This window comes from Alligator mississippiensis, chromosome 1 (genome assembly GCF_030867095.1).
Source record: "Alligator mississippiensis isolate rAllMis1 chromosome 1, rAllMis1, whole genome shotgun sequence".
In the NCBI taxonomy this organism is placed as follows: domain Eukaryota; kingdom Metazoa; phylum Chordata; order Crocodylia; family Alligatoridae; genus Alligator; species Alligator mississippiensis.
In genome coordinates, this window is record NC_081824.1 from 244,459,539 (window position 1) to 244,471,711 (window position 12,173).

General features: G+C 42.9%; 1 protein-coding gene across 1 annotated transcript in view; it reads left to right on the top strand.

Annotated features, from left to right (window-relative positions):
- The window catches only part of TOMM70 (translocase of outer mitochondrial membrane 70), a 38,560-nt gene that overhangs the window by 4,068 nt on the left and 22,319 nt on the right, over window positions 1–12,173 (top strand). The window lies entirely within an intron of this gene.

Consider the following 12,173-nt stretch of genomic DNA (forward strand, 5'->3'; position numbering starts at 1 on the left):
CCCCATACTCCGAGCATTGGTATACAGGCATTTAAGGCCTTGGAAAGCTGTGCTTGCCACCCCCCGATTAGGAAGACTGTCCGGACCCCTGCTTCTTACCTGGGCACTCCTTGCATGTGTCACCTGTCTTGTTTGGGTGGTGTCTCCTCATCTTCCTGCAGCCCCCTCCCCTAGCGAGGCTAGTTTAAAGCTCGCCGTACGAGATCAGCCAACCTGAAAGAGAAGACACGCTTGCTTGTAGGAGACAGGTGAAGCCCATCCCGCCCCAGCAAGTCCCCCGCCTGAAAGCATGGGTTGTTATCTAGGAACCCAAGGCCCGCCTGGCGGCACCAACTCCATAGGTGCCTGTTGACCTCGCCAATGCAGGCCTCATGTCACTGTCCCCGCCTACTCACCGGAAGGAGAGAGGAGAATACCACCTGCGCCCCCATCTCCTTAAGCTTGGCCCCCAGAGCCTCGAAGTCCTTCATAATGCAGCTAGGGTTTCCCCTGGCCGCGTCATTTGTTCCCATGTGGATGACAACCATGGGGTACTGGTCTGCAGGTTGGATGTAGGCCGGGATCCTCTCCGTGATGTCCCAAACCCGAGCCCCAGGCATGAAGCAGACCTCCCGCGTCATGGGGTCAGGCCGGCAGATGGGACCTTCCAGCCCTCGTAGGACGGAGTCTCCGATGACGAGGACCCAGCGTTTCTTCCTGCTGGTGTTTGATCTCCGCCCATTCCTTGTTGTGTGGGGAGGAGGCCTTTGCACTGTCTTCCTCTGTCACAGCTGCCAGGGCCTCAAACCTGTTCCCCAGGTGTACCTGGGGAGCTTCCACCACTCTAGGCCGAGCAGCTCTGGATCTGGACACCTTCTGCCACTCCTGCGTTGGACACGTCTCCTGTGGGGGCTGTACAGTGGGCGACCGGGCCTGCAGAGAACAGAAATAGGCATCAATTTCATCCTCTGCATCCTGGATCCCCGTCAGCCTGCTCACCTCAGCCTGGAGCTCCCTCACCTGCTCCTCCAGGGCCCTAAGCCAGGCACAGGAGGGGACAGGCCAGGGGACCACCAGACCCCCCACTCCCCCCCCCCCCGGACCCCACCAAGCCCCCCCCCTCCCCCAGACAGGGGGCAAGGGGCTGCGGACCCCGCCAAGAGCTCCGTCTGGGTGGAAGCCTCAGAAGAGCCCATGGCAGGTGGCAGCGCCAGGGTGAGGCCCCTGGCAGCGGCACTCCACGTCTGCACCATGTCTGCAGAGCTGTGTCTACTGCTCTCACTTGCTGGAGGTGCCCTTCTGGGCTGCTGCCTCATTCCCTAATAAGGGGAACACTTTTTGAAACTGCAATCTTTTGTTAAGACAACACCAGTAGGATAAGCTTTGCTACCTAGGACTGCAGTCCATCAAGTTAGGATCATGCTAGTCACAGACTGGCTGACTGCTCTTTCTCTGGGGTGCTGTAGGCTTTAGGGGGAGGGTTTCTTCTGTTCTGCTAGTACAGAGGCATGTGATGAGATTAGCAGCATGCAATATGGTAAATGTTTCTTGTTATGGCAAAAAATGTGTTGCTTTAAAGTATGGCCACCACAGTCTTCTACCTGGAAGCCTCCAGTGTACTTCAGGTTAGCCACAAGTATCTGAAAGGGCATTTTGTTTTAAAAGCTTGTGTTGTGCTGTTCTTTGACATTCTCTTCTAGTATGGATTTGTCTGAAGTCAGACCAGGTTTAATCCCAAATACACAAATAAATTGTTAGAATATGATTGGGGTTGGATTGGCTAGTTGGCTCTGCATGCTTGTGAAACACTAGGCATGCAGGGTTTAACAGTGGGGTAGATATGATTTTTATATTCTAGTTCCAGGGTTGATTTGATTTAAAACAAATAGATTTAAATCACTGGTCAGGGAGCCTTGATTTAATCATTGTTTTCTACAACAAGTGCATTCTTGTTGTTTGGTAGCCTTTATTCATTTAATTTCTTGAAACTTTTTTAGAGAAGGCTTGACTCTGTGCACAAACTTGTAGAGAGACAAGGGCTGATGGATAGGTAATCGGGTTATTTCTCAAGATCTTCAAAAGGACACTGGTTATTTGACCCCGGCAGTCTTTCCTGCCCAGAGCAGGGGGGCTGGACCCAATGATCTCATGAGGTCCCTTCCAGCCCTAAACTTCTGTGAATCTGTGAGAATCTCCATATACTGGTGTTAATAAGGATGTCATCTCTGGAGACACAAATCCACAGTTTGAGAACTGAAACTAAGCATCACAGAGATGCTTAATGGGATCTTCTGGACTGAGCCCTGAGTCCCATTGGGTAGAGCGGTTTTCTTTAATTTTACTAATCTATAGAGGAGCCTCTGGGAACCCCATAAGATTGGGCCCCTAATATAGTCCGTGGTCTTTTCTAAAAAGTTACAAGAATATATTGTCTCAAATAGTATACAGTTAGAAGTTATACTCCTTATTCCAGACATGGTTCCTTGGGTGAATTTGATATATTTTATTAGACCAACCCAAATGGTTGGAGAATAGTTATTAAGCGAGCTTTTGGGTTCAAAAACCCTTCGTCAGGCTAAGGAAGCTTCAGCAGTTGGTGTGTGCTCTTCCTCTTCTCCTTATTCCATGATGTTATCTTTGAGCTTTAACATACTTTAAATTAAAACTATATATAGGTTTTTGTTTAAAACGGGAAAAAGCATCTTAAAAAAATAAAAAAAAAAAATAAATAAACAAATCTGATTTAAATTTTAAAAAATCTGATTTTTATGAATTCAATTTTTGTAATTAATTTTTATCCACCCTGTCTAGTTCACACTTTCTGAAGGTGCCATCATATTTTTACAGACCTCTTTCAGGGCCTATAGTTTGCCTACTTTGACAAGATGTTTTGATGCCTTTCTAATCTCATCTGTTTGGAAGCTGCCTTTTCTTGGGCTCTACTTGCCATACAGCATTCTGTTGGCATAGCCATGATGGTAAAGGGGAGTGATTGCTGACTGACACTATAGGAAGCTCTTAGTGTAGGTGCCATGATATTGGCAAAGCTGCACTTTTACCAGTAGAACTTGGCCTGCTTTTGTGTGTGTTGCTATACTGAAATAATGTTATAACCACTATACTGGTAAAAAGTGCAGCTTTCCTCATATTGCTGGGAAATCCAACAAGGAATTTGCAGTCCAGCATACTGCTGTGCCTATACCACAGACGTGTGCTAGAAGGAGACATAATCTCCAGTGTGCAAAAGGTCAAGCTAGTTTAGGGTACAAAGTAGCGATTTAATAAGAATTCTGTTAATGCCAGCACTTCGCATTGTTTCTCTTTCAGTCTAGTAGGAAGAGATGCAGGTGAATCCATTATCTAATTGGTAATAGCAGTTGCTTCACTGTTTACTTCCTTCTTGCATCTGGTGCATATTTGGACTGCACTTGCAAATAATCATTAGCTATTATTTTGAGCTATATGAGAACTGTTCCATTCTCTGAAAGCACGTCTCCTGTGACCCACAAAAAATAGCAGGTACAGAAATTTACCAACACTGGTACTATTGGTATACTGTTGGAGCACTTGTCAGCTAGTAAATCTTCTGTCTTCCTGTCACATACTCTACAATATATGTACAACTGAGCACCAACTTAAAAAAACAGCTTAAAAAAAGGAAGAACCCATAAAATAATTGCTAAATACCTTGTAAATGCATAGTTTATTTGTACAGCCCACATAGTTCCTAAAAGGCTTGCACAATCTAATGTGCATAGAGAGAAGATGACTGATGGAACACTAACAAATTGCACTACATGTTTATTGCCTTTAGGTTTCCTTCCTTTTTAACTGCTGCACTGCCTTGTTTGTGACCCCCAAATGGAGTTTACATTAGTCCGGATGGGTTTCATTTCTGTGTCAGAGTAGAATCTTAAGAATGCAGATACACAAAATGTTCCCATGTATGGAAAGCACATATAAGGATCACTGTTTCAGAACCTGGCAGTCAGAGGTGTTGTTACAAAAAAATTAAAATACGTTGTTTTTGGGATGGTAAAAGCAACACTGTTTGATGGTTGTGCAGGTTCTGGAGCACATGTCTCCGTTCCTGAGGTTTGGAGTGGGGAGAGAGGTCTGAAGACCAGGTATCTCTCATACACTGAACAACAGCCTATCTGTATATTGCCTGTCAGAAAGAGGGCTCATAAATTCAGCTGCTTGTAAGGGTTTAATATTCCAAAGAAAATGCTAAAACTTCCTGCCCATGTTTGTCATGAGTCGCTGTCATCCTTGGCTGACAGGATATCTGTTGATCTACAGCAGATTCCTCATTCTGCTTGAAAAAACACTGTCCCTAAAATACAATGGCATTTTAAACTGTCAGTTTAACTATGTTGACACTGATAAGCGTTAGAGACCTTTTGGCTTTGTTTTTGCAGCAGGGTATCTCATGTCATCATTTAGAAATTATGTTTTATTTGCAACTTTTGAATCATCTTCAAAAAGCAGATTCACCATGAGTGTGTTTAACAGTTAACAAATGTTACCCAAGTTGGGTATTGTTTAGGCAGTTGGAGTGTATAATACTTAGTGTGTCAGATGAAGTGCTGTTTAAAGTCTCCCTCTAATGAGATTCATCATCCTTGGACTTAAAGTTTTGGATTGAAGGGAGTTTTAAACAGTATTTGTTAACAAATATTAATAAGGATTAATTGGCTTAACACATCATTTCAAGTCAGCTACAAAGATAAAAATAATCTTTAAAAATCAAATAGTATGTCAAAGAATAGTACAATACATCCTTTTAAGGATTCAGAAAAATACATAGTGGTTGAAAGTACAGGAGCTCTTACCCCAGGAGGCACATTGAATCTTTAGATGAAGCTGTCATGGGAATGTTAAGTGCCCCACACATATACTGAGTGGGTAGGAACTTTCCAGGCTTAACACAAATGTCCTGCCTGCTTATTTTACTATAGCAGGAGCCTGAACAGTGTTTTGTTTTGGTGTGTTTATGTCAAATGTTCTTAGGTGTGTAAATTGGCAGTCAGCTGTCATGGTTCCAATGGGACAAGTCTTTCTTGATGCATCATGCAGTGTTGGCATCTGTGACAGCCCTAGAGCACAAAGCTTGCACAATTGGAGGCATTTTTTAATTATGCTGTTTGGACTTGTTCTTTACCTTGTTCAGTAGCAGCAGTTTACAGTTGGGCTTTCAAAGTTGCCAACCCTGTGTACTTTCCCCTGGGTAGAAACAGAAAATTTCCCTAACATAAACAGGAGGGCACAGAACATTTTCCTCAACATGTAAACACGTAAGCTTTGATTGATCTGGCAGCCGCTTTCCACCCTTTGCACTTGTGTGAATGTGAACAGCAGAAACTCCAATGAAAAGCTCACTTGCAGGTTGCAGGGCACATCGTGTACTCTCTGGTGTGGGGGAAAAATCCCTGCCCTTTCCTCTTACGTGTTTCTGTTAGAGGTATGTGGCTGTAGTGCCAGTTCTTGACTCAAAGCTTTGTATTTGTATTAATATAATATTAGTAGCCAGAGGGTATTTTACCAATCTGTTCCTCTGCATATTTAAGCAAAGTAACTTTTGCTTCAGGCTTGTAGTCAGACTTCTAATGAAGATGATTGTTGTGGTTGTTGGATTTGAGCAAGGGAAGCTCAGTAGTGAAAGGCTACCATAAAGCTAATCATCCTGATGGGATAGCAGCCAATTGGCTTGCATTTAAATCTGGGAAAGTAAATTAGTGGTTCCATAAAGTTATTATCAGTGGGAGTGCAGTTATTCAAATGAATGTCAGGCCTTTGGCAGTTAATATGTGCTCTTCTAAACCTACCGGAAGACAAGTAACTGAAACAAAAGTGCGGAGGGCAGAGAAGATTTTTTTTCTCTTAAAAATGAAATAAAATACAGCCTGCAAAAATAAGAATCCTGAGTCTTTGAAATAGCTTCTCTAAAAACCTTTCAAGTATAAAGAATGAGCTATGACTACCGTTTTAAGATTTTAATTCCAGGATTCACAACACAATAGCTTCAAAGGTCGCATCCAAAGGAATGTGGACATTTGGTTCCCCGGGGACAGGTAGCGGCGGCACACCTTGTGCTGCTGCTACTTTTTCCCCTGGGGAATGCCTGTGTCATGCATGCTCTGGCATGCAGCAGGTTACCCCAGGTGGGGTAGGGCATGCAGCCTTACCTGGTGGCTGGGGAACCTGCAGCCATGGCGCTTCTGCCATGTGCACCACAGTTTTGGGTGGTGTGCGCTGCTGCCATGTGCACTGCCCTGTTTTTTTTTATGTCAGTTTTTTTTTACCTCAGGGCCAAAAACCCCCCACCTTGCAAGATAGCAATGGAGGGAATGCCTGAATGTGCAGTCTGTGGTGCCACAAATGGGTCTGTGATGCCACATACAACATGGCCATGCTCATCTGGATGCAGTCAAAGAGTTTAAGAGAACTAGTTTGTATGCGAGAATTTTGCAGTACAAATTTTTTACTTTTTAATTTTACTATGAAGGAAACCTGGCAATTCCTTCATCCCCAGAGCTGGTCATACTTAGTGTTTGAGTACAGAATTAATTTTCAAGTAAGCCAGCTATGTAGTTTGAATTGTAACATATTTTTAAATTGGTACTCTTGGCAGTATTTCTGTTGACTCTAACCTCTGTTTGTTTGGAATCAACCAAAGAAGACTATTTTAGATCCTTCTTTAGATTTAGATTTGCATTCTTGACTTAGGAGATTTGCAAGTAGACTTCAGAGATTCAATTGCTAAAATTAATTGTGAAATGTATTAATATTTGTATGCTGCTTGTCTGAATCTGTTGATACCTGTTGCTGGTTTTCACTGATGAATGGATGACCAGGAAGAATTGATCCCAATTATAAGTGCAAGTATTAGCCTAACCTTATGTGTTGTGCATTTATTGGACATACTTAAATGTCAGCTTCACATATTTCAGTAATTATTTGGTGGGGGGAGTTAAGGTTAAGTAATCACATTTGTTATGTGGTTCAATTCACACAGCTCAGACCTAAATTCTTTTCTGGCACAAGTCTGATTCTGTAATCACTGCTTGATGGAATTAGGTGAGAGATGCTTTTATCCCAGAAGCTCTTGTTCCAGAGAATGGAAGCATTTGTTTGCAGTTAGGATAAAAATTATTGATTCAACAAAGTTGAAAGATGGTGGGACCCTCTTATCTTAAAATTTAATGTTATCTAAATAAAATAATGTTCTTTTACAAATAACACCTTGAACTGCCAATAAAAGAACAGTGGTTTTCAGTTTACCTATTTGTATGCGTGGTACTTTGTGCATGTTCAGTATTACGGTTCTCTGTTTAGACTGATTTTTCTCATTTTCTGAAATCTTTAACAGGACAGGAGGGGAGAGGAAAAAGGTTTCTAAGAAGATAATATATCATTTGGGCTAGGGACAGAAACAGGTACAGCATACTTCTAATAAGATTTGTCATGCTTTGGGAAATAATTTTCCTTAATCCTAAATGTTCTCCAAACATCCAAGCAACTGCATTTTTTATTTTATGTATGGCAGGCTCTATTTTATTACTTCCTTTTTACAGGGGTCAGGGTTATCCAAAGTTTATTCTGCTGTGACCTGATCAGTGATCCTGATAGAAATAAAAGGAAGTAGATGGGCCTATTTGTTTCTTTCTCGTTCCAATAAATGTTAGATTCTTATGTAGAGAACAGGGTTTAAATCTGTGTTTTGTTTTGTTTTTTAATGCTTAGATTTCCTGAAGGCAAGAATTCAGCTTTGGTCCTAAATTCCATGCAGTTTTCATGTGTGGTCATAACCAGCGCTCCTGTCCTTTTTTTCATGGATTTGAAGGGCCCTAGCACTATTTGTATATTTGTGTCAGTATATTTTCCTTTGTGATTTTTGTACAGCTTCTAGCAGCCATTTCACTTGTGAAGTGGTTGCATTTCCCAAGAGAAGGGTGTGTGCGTGACATTACACACTCAAGTTACATTAAATAAGATAAGCAAGGTTGTAAAGACAAGCACTCAAATGTTAGGAAGTGCCAAAATTCACGTGGTCTGTACAGCCTTATTTTGGGTCCCCTGTACTTGTACGTTGTGGTATGGTCTTTAATTATATGATCATAAAGGGTTGTTTTTTCTACTTGTCTCCCGCTTCATCCATAGACAGTGCTTGCTGAGCAGCTGTTCAATATTTTTTCTCCACATGGTTCAATGTGTGGCCCCAGGCTTTACTGCAAAGTTATTTGTGCCTTGCTCTGAACATAGTTACCACTTTCCTCATGTACTCTGTGTACTGCTCATCACTGGCATCTGGTTCATATGGTTTCCTCTTGCTGTCTAACTCCAGCTGGGACATCTTTGAAAGCACGTGAGTAACAGGTGCCTTGTTTGCAGTTCTAGTGCTCATCCCACCTCCCAGCCACAAGTAGACCTTACAGTCAGAGTTTACCTTTTAGTCTGGTTAAAAAGCATGCTTGGTTGCTCTGACTATGGCATACGTGCTGTCATGTCATGGGTAGAAGCTTTGAAGGGCTAGTTTGTTCAGCTTGTGCTCATGAGCAGAAGTTGCAACGTGATCTGGAAAGCAGATTTTCATGGAAGTGGTGGAAGCTCTCTGCCAGGTTAATCTGCTTCAAACCAGAAGGTAGGGAGGGATGGGCAGACATTTTGAAGGCAGAGTTCACCACAATTTTTCAGTGAGAGCAGACTGATTGTAGCCTTTCCTAGTCTCATTTGCAAAAATATGGGGAATTTTTTTTTTGCTGGAATTTACTCTGAAATTCACTCTGAAATAAAAATCTGCTATATACAATTTCAGTCCACAAGGCAAAAATAGAGTTCTGATTTGGGACTTAGGAGACTTGAGCTAATGTTCTGGCTCTAGTCTTAAGTAACAGGCTGATATAAAGATGTTCTTAAAATTGTTGCTTTGGCTTTAACAGTAGTTCTGTTATGTACATGTTTTTCTTGAATAAATCTCTATAGTCCTGTGCATGTGGCCCCCTGGGCCATAGAACCTTTCAATAATGGTATCTTTGTTATGACAATAGTGTAGGTGGGGGGAGGGCACTCTGCATATGAACTTGCCTTACACTGTGTTTGTACAGTGATGCAACTTACACCACTGTGTGGAGTGGACAGAGGACCAGGCCTTCTGGGTTAGCTATCACAGTAGGCACTAATACACTAGGTGATAGAGGAATCTAATAGCTTGTTTGCACTGAAAAAATGGCTCTCCAGAGATGAGAGCAGGCACAGGACATCTGCCTACATCAGTGTAAATTAGATCAGCCAGGGTTTACTGCACTTCTTTCCATAGGTAACGTGCCAAACTAGTAAGTTACACAGGTGTAAGTGCAGACACATGACATATGTTCCTTGTGTTTATAATGGGGTAAATGTGTGTTATGTTTTGGGTACAAGTGCCAGGTTGATATTTTTATTTTTGGTTCAGGAAGAACAGTCTTTCTGTTCTGTTTGCTAGAGAAGAAATAAGTGGGCATTATCCTGTTGCATTTTTTCATCAAATATGTCACCAAGCATACAATGTGTTATAGACTCACTGAGAAAAATCTTATAAGATAGACAAGATAGATTAATGGAATGTTGGGTTGCTTTTTCATTGTTGTTATAAACTCTTTAAGTATAAAGGCAATTTGAGAGGATCAATCTGAAATAATTGTGGAAACGTCCTACAACCTGGTAATGGGTTTAATGCAAAACAAATGGAGCAAGTCCTTGACATTTGTTTTGTTATTTACCTAAACTGTTCTTTGTGTGCTTGAATTTCTTTCAGTCAGGCCTGTCTCTGAACAGCAGGTAAATGTGAAAACATTTACAGTGAGAGTGGCATCTGAAAGGAATCACATGCTTACTACAGCAACATTGTGCTATATCATGTGTGTTTTGAGGTTCAGTTACTAATCATCAGGGAGCCAGGTTTTCCATTTGCCACAGAAAAATTAGGATTTTCTCGTTTTACAGAGGAAAATGAAGATTTTTCTCTTTTATGGAGTAAAATGCAGATATTCTCTTTAAAGGAAAAAAAACGTGGGAAACAATGGCTTCTCCCTTGCAGGCTGGCAGAGTTTCAGCCTGCAAGGGGTTGAGGGGAGTGGAAGGAGGGTGATCAGGCAGGGGGCACCATGTGCATATACTCATGCACACATTCACATGGCAGCCAAGCAACATGAGAGCAGCTCCCACAGGTAAGTCTTAGGGGAATGGGGGGATTGAGGCCCCTATAGAAAGGGAGGGAGGGAGGGAGGCAGGCACTGCCCAGCTGGGGTGGGGCTTGGGATCTAGGGCTGGGGTGGGAATATATAGCCACAGGAGCTGGCTGAGGGTAGGGATGGAACAGTGTGGGTGGCTCATCTGGAGTGGTAGGGGGGCTGGCTCCCCACCACTGCATGCACCCCCAGGGGTGGGGGCCTGTGTCCCCCAGATCTGTGCATGAGGAGAGGGTGTGGGCTGGCCAATGTGGGCTCAGGGTTCTCTGCCCTGCTTCCATCTCCCTATGAGCTTCCGCATGGGACCTGGCAGGGGAGGGCAGAGCGGGGTGGGGCAGGGAGGCTCTGCTGCAACAACCACCATCTCCCATGGGTGGCAGCTGGGGATTGGGTACTGATGAGAGAAGTGGGGGGCTGCAGACCTGGGTCCCTGGTGCTGTCACCCTGGCAGCTGGGGGCCCCCTCCAGCAGGCTGGGGGGGGTGGGCAGGGAGCTGTGGGTTGGGGAGTGAGGAGCACTGGTGGTAGCTGTGGTTCTGTGACTTCAGGAGCACCAGCAGGGCCAGGAGGCTGTGGATGAGGAGGGAGGAGCACTGGCAGGGCTGGGGGTAGGAAGTGAAGGACAAAGGCCTGGGCAGGGCACTGGCATATCAGAACTGCTCAGCACCATAAAGCAGTGGGATGGAGGGACAGCCACAGCTGAACCCACATGTTGGTGAGCGAATGGGATGGGAAGCTTTGATTTTTTTTCTGTGATAAATTTTGGCATTTGATTTTGGGTTTGATTGAGGCACTGGTAGGTTTCTAAATTGCTTTGAAATTGTAAATATATCAATAAAACATCGTGTTTAACTGATACCTATATATATAGCAGCGTTTCATTTTAATTGTGGAAAAATGCAGATTTAGGGGTTTTTAATTGGAGAATTTGAGATTTTTGAAAACCAGGATCCCTGCTAATCATTGCTTTCTATCCATGTGAGAGAAGCATTTGAAGAAGAAAAAAAGTCTAGGGTAGTTTCAGATTCTGCAGTTGCTTTGGGAGCCTCCCCATCAGGTTGTACAGTCTTAGAAATATTTCCTTGTCCTTAAATATGTTTTCATGGAGGTGTATATGACTCTGGCATACAACCTGAATACATGCAGAAACACTGAAAAGTGTTTGTGCTTTGGTCTGTAATAAGAAGTTGCTTGTAACTGTAGTGGTGCAGGGAGGAGGAGGTCAGAAACAGGGGTTATGCATGCTGCCTCCAACTGCAAGGAGTCCTGGGAATACTTCAGATTCTTTATGAACAAGGAATGGGTTTACAACCTGTTCTGTACCTGAGAGATAAGTAGTCATGTGACTTTCTTCAAAGTAGTTAACAATTTGGCCAGTGGTTGCAAAACAGTTAAACCTGACTTTCCTCTGCAGTTTAGTTGGAGTGTTGTTGTAACCATGATCTTGGCCCTCGTACAATACATAGACCATCTGTCCCAACTATACAATTGGCCCAGTGAAAGATAGAGCAAAGGGGAGGTTTTACTTCTCTTGATCATTAGATCTTTTCATAGTATAGCCATTCTATTTGAATATTTCCCACAGTGCTGATTCAGCTCCATTTAATGAAATATATATGCATTAGTAAGGCTCAAACTTCCTGCTCAGGCTGATCTGAAGTTGCAGGTTTTGTTTTGTTTTTCTATTGGTTGTATCATTTAAACTGTAGGAATTAAGTTAGTCTCGTATCTGAAGAAAAAAGTCATGTATCTTCAAAGATCATGTAGCGTTATCAAGTGCAGACACTTTGCTGTTTGCTAATATTACAGTGAATGTATTCAGAAGTTGGCTGGCCATCCTGACTGTATACAAAATGGCTCTGTTCTGTCCTTTCAGAATCCACAAGGAGATTTTCAGACATACAAATAGGACTTAAAGTAGCTACTTTCATTTTGTGCCTTTGAAAATCAACCCTTCCATATATGT